The 20,739-nt window shown below is 40.3% G+C and overlaps 1 long non-coding RNA gene across 1 annotated transcript; it reads left to right on the forward strand.

Annotated features, from left to right (window-relative positions):
• Positions 1-7,133: 7,133 nt before the first annotated feature.
• On the forward strand, positions 7,134-20,332 carry LOC130255631 (uncharacterized). The gene is made up of 4 exons (XR_008840957.1): positions 7,134-8,133; positions 11,805-12,084; positions 13,943-14,027; positions 20,245-20,332. It is a non-coding gene; the product is annotated as an uncharacterized LOC130255631 (long non-coding RNA).
• Positions 20,333-20,739: the final 407 nt, after the last annotated feature.

Genomic DNA, 20,739 nt, shown 5'->3' on the forward strand with positions numbered 1-20,739 from the left:
ACCATTCCAGCAGCCAACAGGAAAGAGCAGTGAACATCCCATCACAGTACTGGCACTAACTGCCTTTGCTGAAACCCTGCATGATTGCACTGTCCTGGTTGCATTGTCCAGAGGGCCACGACAAATTTCCCTTCTCAGTCTCTGTTCTCCAAACACTCCCAGGTCATGCTGGCAGGGAACAGTGACTTCCAGGAAAATCAGAATGTTGTGCCAGTGATGAATTTGGTCGTTTGTAGAAAGGGACTGATACCCTTCTTTTCCCTCCCTCTCTGGCAGGAAATTCTTCTTTCCAATCCAATGATTCATACAAATCTCTTCATCTTTTTGTGTGAAGCTCTCAGTCTCACAATGAAGAACAAAAGCTAAATCCTACAAAACAACATAAGGGAGATGCCAGTTATGATTAGGCTAAATTTAACACACTCTCCCATGTATGTTAATGTTCTGTTTATATCATGCATGCAGCTAAAGGGGTAGATAGAAAGATAGGCTGGGAAATGGAAGAAAATGAAGTTTATAGCAAAGACTGTTTCCTCAAACAGAAAGACTGGGAATTGCTTCTTCCTTTTAGTCTAAAAGAGTTGCCCTCCCCAACTCTATCTGACAACTTCCTGCTACCTCTCACTCTATTAGTTATCAGCTTGCTTTTGTCACCTGTTCATAGGAAAAGAAAGCAAGCAGATAAGACTGGAAAGCAGTTAGATGAGTATCTGGCAGTGTTTCATGAGAAGCATATCCTAGAGAGCAACAACAATCTAGATAAGGTTCAACTTTTCTTTGTGATTGTTTCAAGGACAGTTTGGTGGTTCCATACCTCCTGTGTATACTTTGCAGTTTATGCATAAATGTAAACTTCCTCCCCTGGGTATCATCCCAGAAAGAAACTAATAATAATGGAAAAAAAGTTTGAGGGAGATGCTTGTAAATTATAAAAATCATATGTGTATCAAATACACAGTGACATGTTTTATATAAAGCTTTTTGAAGCCGCCTTTTTACCCTCACGTGTGAGAAAGGCAAACTGCTCTTTTTCATAACCAGTAACTATACAGATAGTTATGCTGGAATGGGGAGGGACAAACAAACCTAACGATGACAGATCTGTACAGAAAGCTGTTAGTATGCCAGATCTTATTACAGAGCAGTGGGAGGCCTTGTACGCTACGTACCAGCTCTATAGGGACCTCCATATTTAAAATGATGAAAAAAATGTGATTTGAAAAACCCCTCATGGGCAGCCTTCAAAGGCACAGACAGGTTCTGACTGGATTAACATTTATTGACTGTTTAAGCCTGCTTTTTTGCTTCAGGACAGAGATACACGGGTTTAATTGCAAGGGCTGTTCTGCCAACTGATCACTAGAGTGGCAACCAAAGCTTTACTAATCGGTCCTTCATTAAAGAAAAGTCTCTATTACAAAACAAATTAAGCATGCTCTGATCCCAACCCGCAGGTCCAATGGCACTACAGCAAAGTTTAGGCTGCTAGAGCACTGAAAAACTTATTAAGGTTTAGCGCTGAGATAGCACTTTTGTATTGATTTTACAATACACAGGTATTATGATTTATGGAGTGCTAGTGTCACTCTAACAAGCTGAAGGACACACAATATCATCTCCAACATCATTAAAATTCAGAAGCCTCTAGAACTAACTCATCAACCACTGTGCATTGTCACAGGCTATAGAGCTGTATTCCAGTTGGAAAATGCTGTGAGTTTCCCGGACAGTTGTCTTCCGAAGTCATTAAATTTATAAAAAAGTGGGAGAAGAGAAGAGAGAGAATTCAACCGCCTGCGTGTGTTTTTAAACCCTTCCGTGAATGTGTAGTTCTGTAGCAGCAGTCTCTGTTCTTTACTATCTCCAGTTCGAACCGGGCTGCTCCGGCTCCTGCCGCCCGCTCTAAGGCCGCAGAGCGCCGTGGGCGATGCAAACCCAGCGGGGATCGCTCGGGGACAGCTGGCCGCTGTTCTGCCTCGGTCTGTATCCCGAATGTTTTATTTCCCCGAAGTTTGGGTGCGCACCGCATCCCAGCCTTCTCGCCCTTTTCACGGAAAAAGCCAAAACCCGGCGGTTCCGCATCGCGCTCCTTTCCGCCCGGTGTAAACAGAACGCAGCGCCGCCACCTGCAGCTGCTCAGCACCCCCAGCCCGTCACCGCCGGCCCGGCCGCGGCTGCAGCGGGAGCGGGAGCGGGATCGAGAGCGGCGGCTCCGGCCCGGCCCGGCCCGGCGGCCCCTCAGGCTCCTCAGCGCCGCCGTTCCGCGGTGCGCGCGCGCCCCCTGTCGGCGGCCGCGCGCCAGGGCGGGCCGGGGCTGCGGGCGCCGTCCTTGCCGGGCGCCATCCCCGCTGGGCGCCATCCCCGCTGGTCACCATCCCGGCCGAACACCATCCCCGCCGGGCGCCGTCCCGGCCGAACACCATCCCCGCCGGGCGCCGTCCCCGCCGGCCGGGCTGCCCCTCACACGGGCCGCCCCTCACACGGGCTCCGCTCCGCCGGGCGCTCCCGCCGCTCCCTGCCCCTGTGCCCCGCTCCTGAGCTCCTAACGCCAGCTTGGGGTGTCACAGCTGACGGGCAGCGCAGAAAAGGCACAATTCTGCCCCTCTTCTAGTGATTGCCAGCGCCCGCAGTTTTGTAACTGGGATGGCAATAGTACCTATAGCATTGAGCGTGACTGGGCTGGCTGAAGGAATTTGTCTTGGCAAAATCCCGTTTTCCTGTGCCACGCTGCACTAAGTAGTCACAGTTTGTGAATCCTCGAGCCCGGTTCTCTTATGTGCTGCTCTTCATACACCAGTGACATTTTACATCAGCGCTACCACATCACTTAAAAGTAGGAACAACCGTATGAACCACCTGGGTACAAAACCCAGTTGTTTTTAATGAGGCAGTGTACAGTGCCAGGTATCATATCATAAATATTTCCATTCTTTACTCAATGATCACTGGGTAGCTGTAATTTCCTACCTCAATTCATGAGAAGTGTTATATTGCTATTACATTTGCTATATGACTATAATCAAGTATAGAACATACATTGTACCACCACGTTTGTGCAGCTCCCCTTACAAGCTGTGTGAGTGTTTCATGTGAAAGGACTCCAAAGTCAGGCAATTGGGTAGCTAAACTTATTGGAAAGCAGCCTTATCTGAGGAGTTCCAAGGTTCTAAATTGACAGAGCCTCGAGACATGCCCCATGTCTCTGTTTGGCATATACTTACTGCTTTTCTCCCAAATTCTGAAATATCTAAGTATTTTTATCTTTCAATATGCTTGAAAATGTCATTTAAAGTTCTAAAACACTTCCTAAATTATTTTTATTGCTAACAGTAAACTGGAGCTTATTGCTCACTTTCATCTTAAATTATCCCTTAAGATCTTCATATTTGCATCTTATATCGATATGAGCCTTAGTTCAGTTGGGATAGTCTCTTGATCTCAAATTTCAGAAGTATCATCAGCATAAACAAGATCAGGATCAGCCCATAATACGTAAGTAATTAATGTAAATGACTGAATCAAAACCCACACAAAAGTATATATTAGCATTTCTGTCTGCTGAGAATTCAATACCCTCCTTTTTAGGATTGCTTACAAATCTATTAAAACTCAAGTAGTTCTGCAAAATGATACTCCAGTACAGCTGAGTAACAGCTAAAAGAATAAATTATTTTAAGTCTTCTTAAAATCATTATAATGTTTATATCAAAGATTAGATGTTTTCAAAACTTGTGTAAATATGTATTAGACAAAGACACATTAGTGTGGTATAAGTTGTTTCTGTTTTTGTTGCTTATGTTTTTAATAGCATATTATTTCTAAGGAAGCAAGAAAAGGCTTTTCTTTCCAGTATAGCCAAAGATGCCTGATTGCAAAATTCAATCAGTTCTAAAATTAAAATAAGGAGGCTGGATCAGCATGAAAGCAATTGTGTTATAAGTCAGTGTTAAGATGTTATTGATAGAAAAGCTAATGCAATACATTTTCTTCTGTCACACGTTTCTGGCCCAAAGCAATTTGCCAACCAGCAAACCACCTCAGCATAAACACCGGGGAGCCCCCGCTGAGTCCTGGAAATCCCTCTTGTCTGCAAGTGCACAATATACAAGGCAAATCTCCATAAAGCTCAGTGCCACAGTTGAATACAAACACTCCTCAGGTCCTGCTGTGACTTGGCATACCCCGCTGGACAGCTGGAAACTGAGAGGAAAGGAGCTGCTGCCAATAACGGGTTACAGGGGATTGTCGGTGCAAACTTTCCTGGAAGCAGGCAGTCACTGACATTATTATTTTGTTGGAGGATACCGATGTGATATATAAGATCTATTCTATGATACACAGTTGCATTTGATAAATATTTGATAGGATATACAGTAAAACAGTGCCTTTTTTATATGATCTGTGTGCTTCAGCTAGGAATTAAACCCTTAGAAAAACAAACAGGACTTGTCCCAACCTTATGTTTTACCTAGCATAATTCTGGATATCAGATATTGCCCTAAATGTCATTTTATTATGTGCATCAAAAAGATTTAGTATGCTAAGGGTCATGAATGTGTATCTAACACCTCTGCAGCTGCAGTTTACTGTAGATAGATTACATACAGTCACTCTTTCATTTTTTTTCCTTGGAGCCACTTGCAATGAATTGCTACCAGTGATCATAAAAAAAAGATTGCTCTTTTTATGTAGCTTGAATATGTGAAATGCTACTTATCTGCATTCTGATGGGAAGAATGCTTCAAAGAAAATTCAAAAATATAAATTAAACAGCTAAACTGGGGATTGGCATACATGATTATCTTTAGTCTGATGTAATATAATCTTTAACGTAAAGAAACTACATTTTCTAAACCTGAATAAAAACCCAGCATTTTCTACGTGTTATAATAAATTAATGCAATAAAAACAGGTACACTTATCCAGTAAAGAAGCTTATTAAGCAGACTGCTAGTGCTGCAAAATTCAGTATACGGTAAACAATACTTTTTTTGTTAGAATAATGACTTACGGTTTATTCTTTTATACTGTGCAGCACTTGGGGACCACATCCATTTACCAAAATAATACCAAATTAGTACTGCAAATATTGAAATCAGACCTTTCAGACTAACCAGTGGCCTAATTTTCTCTTCAATCTGCTCTTAATCTCAATTCATCAATAACACTGCCTTATTATAGGACTTTGACAGTGAGCTAGAGCTTTTGATAAATTATACATCTCAAGCCAGATTTAAAATTTGAAGCTCAAGTGCTAATTATCTGTACAGGCCTAGTTAATAACGAGATTTCTTGTTAAGTATCTGATCACAGCATGGGCATCATTTGTCAAGAACCTCAAGTCTACCTTGGAGACTAGCTCTTCGAATTCTCCCTTGCCTACCATATGTAAAATTGGGATCTTTGTTTCTATAATAACCTTTTATTAGGAAGCTGACATAATGATTAAGTTCGCTGTAGACACATACAATGAGTTAGACAATTACCCTTGCTGCTTTAAACTACTCAGGCTCCTAGCAAGACAAAATAATTAATATTGAATTTTAATTTGATGTGTTCCACATTTAAACCCCAATTTGCAAAGTACACCTGGAAGGCTGCCGCTGTTTCCTTGCAGTTTGTGCTGATGAAATAAAAGCTCCTGCAGTTTGAATGTAAAAGCACAGAAGGCATGATGCACCACAATCACTTCTCAGTGGAGCAAAGAATTTTCAAGCATTAATGGGAAAGGTAATTACCTAGGTCTAACTTTATAGCCTTTTCTCTAATGAAACTATAATCTCCCAGGCCTACATGGTTTAAGTATTTACATGATTTTAACGATTTCACTGCCATAACAGTTGTCACACATGGTAATTTAAAAACTCAGTGCCTTGAAACAAAGATGCTAATTATATTTCTATATTTTTATTATTGAAGTAAAGCTAGACTATGTGCAGTGACAGAACTGTAATAAAAACAGCCATGCTCTGTGTTGCCTAAGTGGGAGGGGGTGAGGGGATGTATTTGTTTGCCAAAAAAAGGTGCCTAAGAGCCTTCCCAACTGTACCTGTTAACTACTGAGCAGCTTAGCTCCCCTGAGCTTTGGCTATGGGGCAGAGCACACCCTGTGCTCTGAGGACCTTCGGTCTCTCAGACTTCAGGCAAACTCCCACTGTGCCAACTTGTGTAGCCCTTTCCTAATTAAAATACAGATGTTTCTTAACTGTAATCATCTAAAGACCTATCCCATCCAGGCAGTACTGGCCTTGTAGGGAGGGGTCCTGGAGCCCTTCCCCTATGTGAGCCCAGTGCTCCCATGCTAGCATTAGGCAGTCCTGATGGCAAGAACTTCCTCCCACATATAGATGAATTGAGCCTAAAACGTGGGGAAATGGGCTCTTTGCCTGAAGGACTGGACAGTGCAGCTGTTTGCAGAGTGTATCCTATAATGTGGTTCCAATTTTTCAGAATGGTGCCTGGAGTGTCTGCTGGACTGGGATGGGGCTCCCCCCAGCTCACACCATTCTGCTGTTCACAGCCTTTGCAGTCCCCACTGCATCTCTCTCTGGCCTCTGCTGTCACTGTGCTGGGTGGCTTGGCTGTCACCTCACCTCTGGGTCAGACGTGTAGGCAGGCAGGGCTGTTACTCAACAGCACTAGGAAAGTCAGCTTTCCCAATGATCTCAGCTCTGGGGTTGGGACCCCTGCCTTTACTCAGCTCTAGCTAGGCTGGATGACTTCCTCCAGCCTTGGCTTTTGTCTGTGCTTGAGAACCTTTAAACAAGCTGAAGTCATCACTGCTACAATTTCCAGGACAATCTAATTTGATGCTCATTGTTACAGCACTGCTTAATTTTCTAAAACTTGCTCACATTTCCTAGCTGTGGGCCTCAGGTGCAAAGTTTGGGTCCATATCAAAATATGAACTTCCCAAAAAGACATGTATGGAGATGCCTAATACAGATACCTTCTGATGATGATCATGAGGATGATGATGATTATTATTATTATTACTGTCAGTTTGTGACACAAAATGACACAAAGTGAGACACAAACAGAAAAGTCAAAAGCCACTTTGCTTATAGAAAATTTAGATATTTAACTTATTTTTTTTTTCAGTTCTTTACTGGAATGAGAAGATAAAAAAAAAAAAAATTATTTTTCTGGCTGATGGAAGCTACTGGTCTTCAGATGTCAAGCCTGTAAGTAGTGCCTGTTTGGTTATAAATTTAAGTGAAAGATGCTGTAAGAAGACATCAGAACAATCTCAGGTAAGCTCTGCAAACCCATGTGGAGTATCGGGTCTGAGGGGTGAAACCATGGACAAAAACAGATTAACAATTTAATATGGTGACCAAACACTGATTTCTGCTTTGGCCCCTGTAACAACTGTGTTGTAAGAAAGGTCAGACAAGACCCTTGGATGAAATGTGTGGATCCTCTTAGCCTGGGGGAACAAGTATCATTAGTTAACCTGGCACCAAACCAAGAAGCAAAGGCACTGCCAGGCTGGGGAGGGACAAGAGCACAGTGCTGGGCTGTGGCTTTCTCTTTTTTTCTTGAGAAAAATAAAGAATTGTAATCATCTTTTCTGCCTTAGCTCAAGGTGCACACTGCAGACCAGGAGGGAGATCATGTAGCATAACAATGTGTGATGACAGCAGCTAAAAGCTTCTTTTGACATGTTTCCAGCTCATAAACTGGGCTATATAATTCAGGGGAAAGACCTATTAGTCTTCTAATTTCTTGAGTCTTTGAAGGAATACACCAGGTTGCTGGATACTGAGGGAGAAGCTTTGTACCCCAGTTTTAAGGATATCAGCACTGGGAATATGAAATACTGTATCTGTTTCAACATTAGCTGAGATTTTACATAATAGGATTTCTTTTTCATTTGAAAGCATAGACTTACAGAAACAGACAGATGCTAGAAAAGATAAGAAGGTGCATTATTAAGACAGTTAAAAATGACAGACATCTTTTTTCAGCTACTCCAGTGTAGCCACTCAATAGCAAGGTTTCCTAATTAGCCTCCACCTCTTACCCCAGGGAGGGGAAGCTCTAAGAGCTGCTGCTTTCCTGCTCTTCCTCTTCATTGTGACAAACAAAAGCAGCCAAAGCAGCTGCTCTGAGCCACTGGCTCCTTCAAAGGTGAGAACAGAGTGAACACCTTCTACTGCTTGCTTACTCCTAGCTTGCATATAAAATAGTTTATATTTTATGATATATGTAATTTTGTCCTTTGTCTCTGAAACATCTCAATTACCATTGTTACTGAGTACTTTAAGGTACACATCCAGGCCTTTTGAAGAGGCTTTGGAAGCCTTATGTTTTATGGTATGAGAAATATGAAAACTTCATAGTAGATTAATGACCATTTCTTTCTAGAAGTTTTATAGAAAGAAGAAAATTATTATTCTACTACTAATTAATTTCTGAATGGGTTATTCAGATTAGGAAATTTCTAAAAAAAATTTCTCATTAGTTTTAGAAGGAGGTCCTTTCAGGGGTTCCCATCACAGGACAGATTTGCAGGACAGATTTTGCTGAACCATGAATTTTTAGGTATGTAAAAATGATGTAATACTCAAGATGTAATACAATGCTAGGATAAAGTTTGTTTTAACTATATGATAAAACATTATAATTCGAAAACACTTTGCAGCAATATAGAAAATTTACAAATATTTACAAATGCAAACAGGCAACACAAATCAGACATCCCCTTTTTAATTTAGACATACATTGGGTTTTTTTAGACATCATATTACCATGCACTAAAGCAGCCCAAATGACTCATCAAAAACAGTGCCAATGGAAAAAACCCAGGTTTGTCACTTTGCTGGTGGTCTTAGCAGATAAAGCAAAATTGCCACTATACATCATCCTTAAAAGAAAGACAATACCAAAGGGGAAGCTGCCAGAAGGTGCCATTTTCAGATGTCAAGATAAGGGATGGACATCTGGATTAATGCAAGACTTGTTGCATGTTTTCTGTAACAGACAACCTGGTGCTCTCCTAAAGCAGACAGTGATGCTTGTGCTTGGGTGCATTTCTAGGGTGTATAACTGAGGGAATCTAAAGGAACCTTAAGAAAACAAGTACTAGTCATAGTATTCCTGGAGGTAACTGCTATGGGTTCTTAATGGTGCTGTAAGCAATTATTTTAAAGCTGTATGGAGAAACAAAGCAGAGATTGAATTCTGGGGGTAACAATCCCTTGGAAAAAACCATTGAGAAGCCACCCTTGGCCCTTCTAGAACAAGGCCTTCTAGGAAAGCATAACTAGTGTCTGTGTTGTGCAGACTGTGTAAGTGCTGTGTGTCAGGTACTGAGGGTGGGAATGCTGGTGCCATTAGCAGAACAACCAGGTTAGCAGGCATTGCAAGAAGCAATGACAATATTGACAGTAATGTAAGAACTACAGTGAATCCTAGGGATGAGTAAGTGTTTTCTTGGCAAAACAAGTGCCCACTAGGGCTGAGGTGGGTTTCTGCACATCAGGAAGCACAGGTTTGGAGGTTTTGTTCTATGAGGCATAAATGTGGTAAGTGTCAAGATTACAAGCAGCAGTTTTCTACAAAACTACCTCTGCTCTTGGAAGTAAGGAAAGGACCTTTGTGGAAGCTGCAACGCAAACTTAGGTTTACCTGGGCTCGCAGGTAACATCTTTCTGAATCTTTCTGTATGTGGCTAGTGCTTGAGTTTGCTGAACTTAAATACATTAATCAAGACAGTATAAAACCTCAGCTGTGTTTGAGGGTAGATTTGCACCTATTATGAAGTTCTGAAAATGGATGGAGATCAATCAGTTTCATTTTGATGGGAAGATATGCTTCTCTGAGTGCCAGAGGAATTAGAGCTAATATCATTTTGGCCATGAACTTTTCAAAAAAGTTACTGTCCAACAGTCTAAAGCCTCTTGAATGTATAATTCTTAAACTGAAAAAGTCTGTCTGTACTACTTTGCTTTCCTATGTCTCTACCTTGTTATATTTTCAAATTGTTACTCTGTCTTTGGCTACCAGAATTTTATTTCTGGCACAAACAAAAACCTGATGCCAGCTAATCCTTTTTGCTGGAGTGTCCTCGTGGCAGAGCCATAGGAACATGGAGTCTCACAGATTTCTCTGTTAACTTCATCTTATTTAGAGAGATGAAGGGTCCAGGGGTATGTGTGAGCTCAGACCTGCTTCACCACAGCACTGCAGAGCCAGCAGCAATGGGACAGTCAGTCCTGTGACTCTCCTGCCAATGTTAAGGCTGGTATTTCTACAAAGCCATAATAATTAAAAAAAAAAAAAAATTAATCTAAAGAATTACCATCTATTCACTAAAACAAGTGTAAATCCTGAAAACTCCTCTGATACCAGGAGTTGTGGCTGAGTTTGTCTGTACTGAGAGAACTGAAAGCAGAATTTAAATGTTAGTCATATTCCTTCACCTATAACCATGCTTCAATTGGCCCTAGAGTCAGCTTCAAGAAAAGAGTGTTGTAGTGTTAAATATATTTAACTGCTGAATCTTTGAATTTCCACTGCTCATGTACAAAGCCAGAGTAATACCTGAATTACATTTCTACTGACTTACACTCTTCACAAATGAAAGCTGGTGAGATGACTTGCTAACTCATGCAGTAATTAATCTTCAAGAGGGTAGAAGTACAGCATTAAATTGGAGTTCAGGTTACAGAGATGAAATCAAATGAACAAGTTCAGTATCTCTAACATCTTACCACTTATTCCACAAGCTGTCTAAGTACATCAAGAGATTTAATTAATTCAGAGATTCCCTGATCAGTTGCAGGAAAAAAAGACAAAACACAGAATATGGCAAAAGAGTTCTAATCAGACCCTCTAAGTGGCACCAGAATTATCAGCATACCCTGTATACATGTTGCAGATGATAACACTGTCTCTGTATCAGACCGTGCTGAGATTCAGACCTTCTCCACAAGTTCCAGTATTCAGAAGGGTGTTTGGAAGAACTTGAGAACACCTTAACTGACCAATTTATTAAGTAAGAAAATATTTGCTGTGAGAGTTTAAATATAAACCAAGTTTCTCCCAAAATGCAAGACACTCCCAGCAAGTACAAGCTCTTTCTATGGATTAACTAAAATTTCTGTGCAGGCCACTCTTTTTCCCTGTATAAACCCTGTAAAAGCCAAGCCCTGCAGACCTCAGGCCTCTGTGGAGGAATGAGTGAGGCTTGAAACTGCCCCAAGTGGGAAGGGAAGACCTCCTCCCCACCATTGTCTCTGACTAGACAGAAGGGTTTGCCAAGAGCTCAGCAGAGAGCAGTGTCACCCGGGGTCTGTGCCTGTCCTGCCCCCGGGGAAGCTGCCTGAGCACCATGGGAGCAGCATGCCTGGCCTGGGCTGGTTCACCACCTTCAGGTTCTGGTCTAATTGCCTGCTCCTTTGACTTCTGCAAAAGAATGGAAGCCTTTTTTTGAAATGTGGCAGGTTCAGAGAGAAATCATAGTGTGCTAGGGGGTTTAAGTGGAGCATGGCTTATTTAATTTCCTTTTCTCCACATAGCAGCTGGGCTTTGTATTCCAACTAATTTAGGTAGGAAGCTTGTTTTTATTTCATTAACTTGCAACATGAATGTCACCAAGCATAGCTGATAACAGTGACCACTGCCAGAAAGTCACCAACACATTTATGTTTTTGGATTCACAGTACTCCTTATTATGCCTGTAAAACACATAGCAGTGAATCTATACTATTTATTCTAAACAGGAACTACCTAATGCTCAACTATGTTAAAAATGCAAAAGTGAAAGAAACCTGATCTTGCCTCCATCTCTCCAACAGCTGCCATCACTGGGGAAGAACCAGCTTCAGAGCCTGTGACAGTGTTTTCTGATGAGCTATTGGCACATTAGAGACCGACACGTTCACGTGGGGAGGAGCACACCTGTTCAGTCAGCCCGTGTGCATGATAACGTATGATAATTGTGCATCAGTGCTTCTGGGGGCTCTGTCATTGCACCCAGACTGCTGAGAGATCCTCCCATCTGTAATGTCAATGCAAGGTCCTACACACAGGATAATATTGGAGCTTGTTTGTTACTCTTTTCACATACTAGTTTTGGTAAGGAAAGTCAATAAGGTCAAAATCTAAACTCTCAATGGTCTTTTGATTTCAGAAGAGCTTTAGCAATCTACAGGAGCTGAGAATTTGGCTAGCTTTCTACATCATGTTGGTTGCTTAAGGACTACGCAGAATAATGTTTTTCTTTAGAGGCTGATAAGTTCAGTCTTCTGAAGAAGCTGTTGACTACCATTAGTGGTGGGTTCATTTGTTCTTCTGGACACTGTCGGCCAGCAGGGGTTTAGGCTGTTGTGCAGCTCCCAGCTCAATTATTTCTCAGGGCTCTTTGTTTAATATAATGGGGTCAAATTCAGACTGTAGGTGGCTGATGATTTCTTGTCCAATTTACAATAGCCTGTCTGCAAGCCCACCTTGAATCCAGTTAATCTCTTTCATAAAATGAAGTGAAAAACTCTGCAAAGTGTTCAGTGTTTTGGTCCAATATTTAGTTTTAATAATGTGAGCTGCTTATCCATTTTTCCCGTTCAGAGTGGTTCTGACATGTTTATACAGCTGTGTTGATAGAGGGATTACATTTATTTCCCATATGATAATGCACTGTAATGGGAAATTCTTCTGCTGAAAGATCAAGAAATAGGAAGAGGTTGACTACCAATATCTGTTTTGTAAACCTCAAGTTTACAATTAATCATATGCTCCTGATCACTGTTAAGAGTGCAATTTGATTTTTAGGAGGCCACAGTACTCTGGTTTGTGAGTATATAGGCATTGTACCAGGCCAGTTGGCTTTTTAGAAAAGGTATTAAGTTGCCACCTTGGCTGACTTACAAACATTGAAAAGGTCTGTGAGTCTTAGCTGCTCCAGCTCAGCCCAAGTCTTTAAGGCTGAAACATTACTGCAGGGAGTAGGTGTGATACTTACCCCAGGGATGATGCAGAAAGCTCTGGGAATTCAAGGATCTTTGCAGAATAAACTGCTCCATTTATTTCTGTGTTTTATGGAAGGGTTGAAACAAAAGGTCTCAATCTCACACTGTCTAAACAGAGCAGCAATGAGACTACTTATCATCTTCTGGATTCAGGCTCTAATCCAGACTGTAACTCAATGCACAGAGATGCAGAGAACACTTGACATTTCATGATTTTTGCAATGAGGCAGATGGATAAGACCTTCAGAAAGCTTTAGCGGTGGTGATCCAGAATGAAGGCTACCCTCCTGTATCAGGCTATTTCTACAAGGAGGTACAGAGTCTCACTTGGCCCTGATGCAGTGTGTTACAAATCTTCATTTTGCAAAAGCAGTGATATATAACTGCAGAGACAATTCAGACAGTGGCAGATTTTGTGTGTAGACCTAGTGATCGACATTACTGCCTGCTTGCAAAAGCAGTGTAAGGAAGGCTTTGCAGTTTTATGGCACATAACACCTTTTTCTCTTAAACAAGTCTTTTCTATAGCAGTCAAAGCAGTAGAAACAACACTGTATCACAGCAGCATTTTTGTTTAATCTGAACTAGGTGTCATGTTACCCACTCTCTTGCAATCACTTCAATCTATGGATGTTTATTTCTTTGATACATATGCAGGCCTGAGCACTTGCTATTCTTTGTTGGGCAGAAAAAAGAGGCAGATATTTTGCTTATATTGCAGTTACCTGGTTTTACTTGTTTACAAATAGAAAGGCTTAATTTTTACAGTTGTATCAAGAACCTGCAGCTTAGACATGCTTTCCAAATGTAGCAAAACAGTTACCAGAATGACTTAAAATGTAAACTAAAGTAAGTATAGAATTCTAAATATATTTGACTTTTTGATAAAATAAAGTAAGACCTATTTGCTGATTCCACAGCTGGTGAGAAAAGATAGAAAACCAATTCCCCTTTATTTCCTTTTGTAGGTAAACACATGAACGTTAATTCTCTGCCCATGAGATAAACCTGCATGGTGGCAGTAATGGATGCAGCTTGCAAACAGGAAAGGACGTAAGTAGGGAAAAACCCACAAAGCTTACATATTCAGAAGGAAAACTAAAACAGATATTTTATCTTTGAAAGTTATCTCAGTATTGAGTAAATAAGATGTCAAAACTAAATGTAATCTTGGCTCAGCTTCTGTTCAGTTCTTCCTTAGGAACATTGAATAAAAAGTTTGGAACTCATTAAAGCCTATAACGACATGAACAGAGGGAAACAATATTGGAAAGGCACTGAAGAGGTTTTTAGACGACTCAAGATTTAATACTTCTGTTTTACATTTCTTCATATCTTAATTGTTATTCCTTATTTCTACACTTTACTTTGAGCATTTGTATTCAAGTTAAGTTCTAAAAACTTTCAGAATTTTGAAGAAAGAGTAAATATTTCCTGACTTCTTTTTCCTAAATGAGTGTGCTTTTGTTGCCCTTTCACTCTCCTTCTAAGAAGCAGAATACAGTCTTATGAAAAGTTGAGAACACTGAAGGTAAAAAGTAGAATGTAGTATTATGAGTAAAAGGTGTTGAAGCAGCCGTTCATCTAAGGTTTTGGTGAAGTGTCTCAGAGATGTCAATAAAACATTGGAAAAATAATAAGATGAACAAGAAACTGGCTAAAGAGTAGATATTTAGCTGAGCTGAAAGAGGAAGTTCTTGGAAAGAGGGTATTGGTTCAAAGGCTGAAAGGACTGAAAAAATGTTTTGATAACTACCTTGACACAAAATAGATGTATTAATTTGCATCACATTTGCAAATGTTGAAGGTACTGATGGTTTGCAACATGTTTGGACTATTATATAGCCAGAACTTAGGGAAATAAAAGTTTGAAAAAAACCTAAATGCAGCATTAAAGAACTCTAGCTGTAATCTGGAATTCCATCAGAAACATCAGATGAAGTGAAAGGACCCTTTAATCAGTCAGCATGTACAAGTTTAAGCCACAAATGCAAGAGATATGTGAAGATGTAAATGTTTAGGGCTCCCTCTATGTTTCTGTATGTTGTTGTATTTCAGAACATGGGTGTGCTCCAGGTGTGCAAGGTTTCTCTAGTCTACTAACAATAAAGCTGAGGAGGATATATGATTCCAACTTTCCATACAGCAAAAAAATAAAAACAGAGAGAAATAAGATTCCATTAAAAATTATGCTAAATAGAAAAATATTAATTTCAGGCCAATTTAAAATTTTAATGGAAAATGAGAAGAAGGTCCATCCAGCTCACCAGAAACTTGAATTTTAAGGAAATCAGAATGTGTGGAATGTGATTGTTAAGGTGGATCACTTACAAAGACATGATTATTTAGGGCTTCAAAGCCCTCTGAGTGGTATTTTTTTCATCTGACAGTTTGGCTAAATTGCAGTAGCACCTTTGGATGCATCTTCAGCTCTTCTCAGAAATCAAAACTGGCCATTAAACTCAGTATCCAGAAAAGATTGTCAAAACCCTTTTGTCTGCACATTGTGTTGACAACTTTCTGCAAACTCACAGTCTTGCAAATGCAGTTCTTGATATCTTGAGATATCAGTTTTACCTTTTGAATCCTTTATTTGCATATCTGTGTGGTGAAAAGTGGTTTTTCTTGACTTCTAGACCTTGGGCATACTTTTCATGACTGTTTAGGCAAACCAACTGCAAGAATGACATGGTTGAGGAAGAGAGAGCACAAGCATCCCTGTGGAAGGGATGAGGTGTCACTGTTTTGCTGCTTTATCAGTAGATACCCACAGCTGCCAGACTTTCCTGCGGGGAGCTCTTCCTGGCAGGCACCCAAGAAAGGCATGCTGTGGCTGTACACCATGGTTTTCAGACTCAAGGGAGGAAGACATTCCCCTGAGATGTCACATGTTTTCTACAGATTTAATTCTAGCTGATTTTCCAGTGGCAATGCCAAACAGCCTGGGCTGCTCTTGATTCTCCAGGGTGACTGTGCAGTAGGCTGCACAAGGTGCCTTCTGCTCAGTAGAACCTTCATGCCACATAACTGCTGGGCATCCCCTTAGAGAAATATGCTTGGAAAGATGTTGTATCAACCTCTTTTCTTTCTCTTTCCAAATTGTCAGCTACCTCTGAAGTATTTTGTATGTGTGAGTCACCCTTTAGGCACTTGGTGGAGATAAACTTCCCAACTGTCAGAAAGTCAGAAAAACTGCTGGACCTTTTGGTACAGAAGATCATCCTCTTAAGGATATTTAATGGCTGTGTAGCAGTCTCCTGTGTGAGTGTACCCAAGCAATTATAGCTTAAAGTTGTGCTAATCACTCCTAATAGAGATGGACTCTTACCCCTGCTGTGTCCCTCACTGCTCCCAGATGAGAACTATCCCAACAACTTGGGATTAGCAAAAACACTTGTTATACTATTATCTTTATAACTTTATTAACATCTTTGATTATAGAACAGATGGATGAATGCTAATCATTCTATAATGGCAGATTAAATAGCTTACACTATATCAATCATGTTTAAGTCTTTGCTTAATAAAACAATAATTTAAGTTGGGTCATGCGTAGTGTTTGAACTCCAGGCCCTCAGATTAGCTGCCGACTTCTTCCATTAAAAGAGTAAACCCATTAGCTGCTTGCAGTTGTACACTTATGCCTGTGTACACTAGGCATTAAAATATATGACTCATGCTGTGCTGGTGGATTACACATTCAATTTTGAGATTAAGAATTCCTAGGCTCCTTTTGTGCCTCTCAGAAGGAGTTTTGCCCCCTGAAAAGAGTAGGCCATGAGAAATGGGTCAGCTAGTGATAGTGTTGTTATGTTTTTACATAAAACTGATATAAGCATGCAGGTATCAAAAGACTTTATAAAAATATCTGGTGTGGTTACCATTGGTTCAGAGATACTTAAGAGGCCATTGAGCGTATTTGGTGTGTGGACTTTGAAATCCAGACAAAAAGAGAGTTACTGAATTCCCATCCTGTCATTATGAGCAGAATATAACTATGAGACTACAGTAAAAACTGCAGGGAATTCTTGCAGTATACTTTTTATCATCTATTTCAGGTTAACTGGTTCACTGTAAACAAAAGTTCTTAGTGGTTTTTTTCCCCCTTTATGCCATTTTTTGCTGTGCTACTTAAACCTTAGGTAACCTTAGACACTCTTCATGACCTCCCCCAGTGTCTATTCTGGTTTGCACTGACTCAGAATTCTGAGTGCTGCTTATTAAAGCCCTTTATCTGCTGCTTTTCCAGAAACAGCTCATCAAACTTTACTGAAGGTGACAAATCACGCCACTGACTGGAGTTAAGTTGTGTAATTCTCTGAACATTGAATGGAAGAACCAGTGGGGAGAGGCTTAACAAATCTAATGTGAATAAGAGGTCTTCAATCTTCACTGTAAATTTGAATGCAGTGTGATTACAATGCCAGTCTTCAGCAAGCTTTGGTTTCATGGCTATGTGCAGAGAACTGACTAGCTCATTTTAGTAAATAAACAGACAATCTGTGACTGTTGCTTGACACTGTTAACACAGAGCTGCACTACCAAAACTGAAGGCAAAGTGTGGTAAATTAAAGATTAGCCACTAATACAGAGTTTGAGAATATCACCTTTGACAGCTAAAAGCTCAAAAGCACACTTAGTAGGAACAGAAACTACTAATTCTTCTAATTCTTCATAAAAAAAACCCCACTTCCTGTGGCATCATTTGGCTTCATTGGGAGGGGGGAGGATCTAAAAGCAGGTCAAACTCTTTAACTGTTAACTTTGGAAAGTTCGCAGTAAAAAGTACAATTGCATAGCAGCTCCATAGCTGTATATTAAGTCCTATAATTCTGCAAACTTTGCAAGTTTGCCCATCAGCCTTCCTCAAAACTCTACATACATACTTAAGATTAAAATTTTATTTGGAGATGTCATTTCACTTTACTGCGAATCAGTACATCAGCTCTTCTATAAGTGCACTCAGTTACTCCCTGAAGAGAGAAACTTAGCAGTGGTATATATATTTCCTGCTCATTACACTGTAAAAACCCTTGGAGAACTGATACATTGATTAGCACAAGTCAGAAGTGCATCTTTGCCTTGATCAATACATTTGTGTGTTGTGGGCTGGCTAATGGCAAGTGTCAGAGTGCCCACCTGTTTGGAATAATTGCAGGATACAAGCATTAGCCTATTGAAAGAATGCATTTATTGGGCACAAAGAAAAATTTATGATCTCCAACTATACAACCTGTGCAATAACAGTGACTGCCAAGTAGAGAAAAGATAGTTCAGCTATATTAAAATAGCAGGTAAATCTGGAGTCTGGGGTTTGCTCCAGGTATTTAAAGACCTGAGCAGAGCATAATGAAGGAACAGATGTATCACTTCAAGCCAGTCTGGTACATGAGTAGCCTCAGAGGAGCATTGGAACACAAAACGAGAAAAGAGACAACTCTGATCAAAAATATGTATCAAAAGGCTAGGAAATACTGATGCTTACAGAGCTCCTCTATAATATGGATCCTTCCAATTTGGATATAGATATGTTGTAACTGTAATTCATGTAATTCGTGTCACTCCCTCAGGGGAAGGTATTTTTTTATGGTCTTGTAAATTATTTTATTTCTTAAAGTAGATTTTCCAGGTGAACTGAAACACTCTGCTCTGTGGTGCTTTTAAGTCCTCTGATTCTTCCAACTGGCCATGTTTTTGAAACTCACAAAATGGAGGAGGAGCTTTTCTTTTTTTTTTTTTTTTTTTTGTTAATCCTATAAACCAGGAGATACAAAGTTCTCACTGGAGATTAAGTTAGGTTGTGTTGTTGGAATGCAAGAATTAAATATTTCCTGGGAAAGCATCAAACCACAACAGTAAGGTTATTCTAAGATGACCTGCTTTCAGTATTTTCTGCTGCTACTCCATTCCATACACAGCAGGAGATAACTATTGTCTGATTCCACATCTCACTTGGTATTCTAATTTTGAGTACTCCAAAGCACAAAGAGGCATGAATTTCCAAGCAGAGCAGCGGGGACTCACAGCAGCTGAGCTGCCAAGAGCCCTGGATCAGCCCAGCCCTCTTGTCTTTCTTGGAGTGTACAAGAGATGGCTCAACACATTCTGATGTAAAAGATAGAAAGTGATGAACTTCCAATGAGAGGCAGAATATATTGGACTGAGCTACCCTAGATATTTCACACAGTTCCAGGGATGAGCCCTGAAACTCCACAGCTGCCAAAGCTGAATTGTTATGCCCAGGGAAACATGAATTGCAGGAAACAGTCGTGAGGAAAGCACATGGTCAAGTGGTGGTACCCTAAGTGAGTGTCCTGACTTCCCTCAAAAGAGCCTGACACAGAAATGAAGAGTCATTTGATCTGAAAAATGTGTGTTGTTGCAAGAGGATCTCTTTCCAGGTTAGAGCAGCTAAACAAATACATTTTCCCAGTTTGTTTAATGCAAACTGTTTCCACTGCTCTGTCTCAGAGGCTGTAGCACTGTGGCCTTCTCCTGTCCAGTCACCTGGACCACCTCATCAGGTCAGAGCAAGAACACTGGGGCTTGTACATCCGTCTGGTTTTAGTGTGATTAGGGCTCAGGACCTGTACTAAGCATCAAGCATGGCTGTTTGAGATTGTTCTCTGAAACCAGATGCACTGAGATTTTGTACAAGTTCCATGGAGATAAAGATACAACCTTAATCCTTTTAATTACAGGTTGAGAGCTGACACCTGAAATCAGACTCAGCACCTTGGACTTAGTTCTTGAAATAAACCCAAATGGGTGCTACTAACTCAGGAAGCTCGTGTTTGAGAACTTAGTGGGGTAAATGCTCCGCATATTAAAGTAATAAAATAATTATTAGAAAGTGTAATGTCAGGCTTTTTCTGCTCCTTTAGTGCTAAGTTTGTAGGAGAGAAAATTTACACTTCTTGGGTATCTGGGAAGTGCTTTTAAGTGTATCTAACATGTCTGGGAGAGTCTGAGAATGCTTTACTTACAAAGAACTAAAACTGGTAAGGTTTTTGTTTTCTTGTTTTTTAAACTTCTGCTAGTAATCTGATACTTTTTTTTCCTGATCTTTTTAGTTCTGTCTAGCCACATTGAGGTTAGTTATATAGATAACAGAAATGTATGCTCATGTATGTCTGGACTTACTATATGAAATTGGAAGTTCACATTGCACTGCAAATGTGAGCCTTGTTCAGTCTATAACAGGTGATAGAGTCATCCATTATACTACATTTCATTACATTTTCTTACACGCCTTTAACACAACCCCCAGATTTCACTGGGTGGATGATTTCCAAGAAGCAAGAAAACTTCTCAGCATGGCTTTTAGTTCTCTTCACCATGTGAGTTCATGCCAGTCTGCCTGATGTTCACCTTTGAAAGGTAAGGAAACATTGCCATAGGGATTTTATAAAGTTATAACTTCTTACTGATAATTTATTCATATTCAAATCCCTTTTGGGATATGTATGTAACAGAATCTTCCATTACATTATCTTACCTAATTTTTACATGAAACTCCAATCCCACTGGATGTTTCCCAAGACCTGGGACAAGTGCTTAATGATGTAATTATTGCCATAAGGGTTTTTCAGAGTTACAGCTTGGTGTTGTTATCACATTCAGTTTGGAAATTGCCTTTATACTGTATAGACAGGCAAACTGAAAAAAGGAGATTAAATCTCAAGTAATTTTGGATGCTTCTAAAATACTGTGCTTTGGAAATGCAGAACACTTTTAGGAAATCTTTGGAAAGATTGAGACTGAG

The sequence above is a fragment of the Oenanthe melanoleuca genome, chromosome 7, assembly GCF_029582105.1.
Source record: "Oenanthe melanoleuca isolate GR-GAL-2019-014 chromosome 7, OMel1.0, whole genome shotgun sequence".
NCBI lineage: Eukaryota > Metazoa > Chordata > Aves > Passeriformes > Muscicapidae > Oenanthe > Oenanthe melanoleuca.